Consider the following 2951-nt stretch of genomic DNA (forward strand, 5'->3'; position numbering starts at 1 on the left):
CTACATGACAAGGCAAGGAAATAGTAAAATTCAATATAGGTGAATTTAAAGGGAGGATCATGGGAGGAGGAAAAGGTCCTAACTTTATGTACAAAAGAATGAGCTCAGATATGGATAATAATTACAGAGGTGTGAGATCCTAGTCTTACAGACCTAGGACAAACTCACCTTGGTGTTCAGTAGTGGGTGGAGGTAAGGAAAAAAAAATAAAGTGAAAATTAGGAATTGTTAGAAAGGCTCATAGCAGTCCAAAAAACACATTCAAAGGTATGAAACAACTTCTGTACAGCACTGGAAAAGAGAGTGTGATATGACATATGTCTGTAAAACCACACATAGTACAGGAGGATGTCTAGGATAGCTACAGCCAACTATTCCAGTACCAAATCTATGGGTCATCAAATGAAACTAGCAACTGGTACCTTCAAAACAAAGGAAACAGAGTGATACCAGTCAATCTATGGGTTTTAACTGCCAAAACCTTGCCCCACAGCCCTCACCAAAGATAGGTTCAGGGAGCAGCTGGGCAACCTCACTGAAATCTCTGAAGTAAATCTTGTCTCTAAGCCACAAATTACTGGTTGGTAGGAGAGCATAGAGGGAAGTATCAAATACACTTGTTCTGTTCGTAATCTCTTTTGCAGGCCTCTGGTTTTGGCTACCATCAGGCACTGTGACAGATGGACCTCTGGTGCAGCTTGGAACAACCATTGCTACATTCTTGTGCTCTACCTGGGTTTTACTACTGTGTTCAGAGGTGTAGGATTTTCCCCAGCCTCTTTTCAAATAAATAAGATTGCTTTTTTGTATAAACACACAAGACTGATGCTCGCAATTGATTTCAGAGCATCCTGACAAAGGTTAAAATATTGACTAACTCCTTGAAGCCAAGCAATTGTACACACTTTACTTTGCCCATATGCACAGATATACACAGGCACTTGCTCAAATGAACACACTGTAAATCTGTGTATCTTTGCTACAATGCAGGGAGCTAATAAAAAAAAAAAAAACAAAGACTGGCATGTTCCAACAATAGGTTTAAAAACACGAGTTTCAGTATCCCATGAATCTGTTTGCAAATATCTTGCAGGAATGTTTAGCCAAAGGGACTGGGTTTTTATCAGAGACAGGGCGTGAAGCCAGAACGTCTGCCAGTGTGACAATCTGATGGTTGGACAATTTTTGTCATCCAAATGTGTGTGAAGTGAATTTGAAATGTACAAATTCAGGCCCTGGCAAGAGTTTGAAGTCATGTAACTGTCACCACTTCCAGTAAAACCTGAGCTGCTCACATTCGGCTGCCAGACACTTTGAATCAGCTGCTGCCAGACAACCAGCTATCTGAGACACCTTTCCATGCAAACACTGGATCACAGATTTCTAAAACAACACGATTATTCCTGAGTCTCTGCAACTTGAAGGTAAGAGACATGGACCATAACATATATTGCATTAGAAATAAAACAGCTCCAGATAACAAGTATGGCAAAAGAAGTTTACACCTTGCAGTAGATTCAGCTCTGATTCAGTGCCTCTGCTGCATGCTGTAATGGTGCCTGTGTGGGGGCAGAGAGTTCGCTTACTTGTTTACACAGGATTCCTTTCAGTTCAAAGCTTGTTTTCTAAAGATGTTTTGCTACTTTTCATGCATTGTAGATATGAGAAGAACTCAGTGAGGAGAAGAAAAAAAGGGAGCTCAGGAAATAAGAGCCGGTAGCTGGTAAGTATCACAGTTTAGCATTATAAGTGTATCAACAAAAGACCTTCATGCTTAAGTAGGTGGAAAAAGGAATTTCAGGAATATGGAATCCTTCACATTTTAGCACAATAATGTGATGACAAAAAGACCTGTGACAAATAACTTTGTGCTCTTCTAATGTGAAGTCACTTGGATTAATAGCCTTTAAAACCTTCCATTTCTCTTACATTTGATAGGGGTACCTTTAGGGGTTGGTTTTAGGTTAAACCATAGAGTGACACTGACTCATTTGAGGTCTCTTAATGCCTGTCTAGGAACTGCTGGGTCTGGAGCACATACTGCTGATGCTTAATGTGCTTTGCATTAGCACTTCATGTCAGGAGAACCTGACACTGGCAGATAAATGGATGTTTTACAGCGCAATGTTCCCTTCTGCTTCTTAACTAATCAGCAATAGCAGGAAAGGCAGTAGAGGGGATTTGACGAGGTTTAATCACAATTCTATTTGAAAACAAATAAGTATAACTTGAAACCTCACTGGCACAGTTTTTACAATAACTTCTAAGCCTCCTAGCCTATGGAAAACAAAACAAGGCAATCCAAAACGAGTAAACTAATGATGATAGAGCAGCTGGTATGTGAAGATTAGAGAACACGTCACAACTTCATAACCATTACTGTTGATACTTTGTTGAAGTGGGAGTTATTCATGGTTTATATATAAGAAAACTGAAGCACAGTGGAGTTGGAATCATTTTTTCAAAGGAGATCCCGAGTGCTAGACTGCATACAATCACACACATATGTGGTGGTCAAATGGCTTACTAAGGTAAAATTGTCACTTTTCCACTTACCATGTCCTCAACCGAGCAAAAAATAGGCTTCACTACAGCTTTCCTTTCCTCTACTGGCTATGTGAATTGCTGAATGCAGCCTAGAGAGATGGATATCCTAAAAATACATAAAGGGAAAGAATACAAAATGATGCAAGTGTCACCTTCAGGGCACTCTAGCGTCACTGCCAAGCTGGACAGCCTGAGCACTGGCTGAAAGTACCAAGCTATGATTTGTTCAGAAGGCCATGGGTTGGATGGGGCTTTTAGGCCTATTTTAGGGAAGTTCAATGTTAAAATCTAACATTAGAATGAGGTAAAACAGAGTTTGTTGTTACAGAGTTTGAATTTTCTGGCTGTCACTATCCCACTTCATCCTGTACAATGATCTCCCACCCTTTTTTCTTGGTTCAGCA

At 40.1% G+C, this 2951-nt stretch overlaps 1 long non-coding RNA gene across 1 annotated transcript in view; it reads left to right on the plus strand.

Annotated features, from left to right (window-relative positions):
- The first annotated feature begins 887 nt into the window (after positions 1 to 887).
- The window catches only part of LOC108446589, a 7810-nt gene continuing 5746 nt past the window's right edge, over positions 888 to 2951 (plus strand). The window contains exons 1-2 of the long non-coding RNA XR_001861812.1: positions 888 to 1424; positions 1660 to 1723. This is a non-coding gene — a long non-coding RNA (uncharacterized LOC108446589). The remainder of the gene's footprint in view (positions 1425 to 1659; positions 1724 to 2951) is intronic.

This window comes from Corvus brachyrhynchos, unplaced genomic scaffold, assembly GCF_000691975.1.
Source record: "Corvus brachyrhynchos isolate BGI_N302 unplaced genomic scaffold, ASM69197v1 scaffold202, whole genome shotgun sequence".
NCBI lineage: Eukaryota > Metazoa > Chordata > Aves > Passeriformes > Corvidae > Corvus > Corvus brachyrhynchos.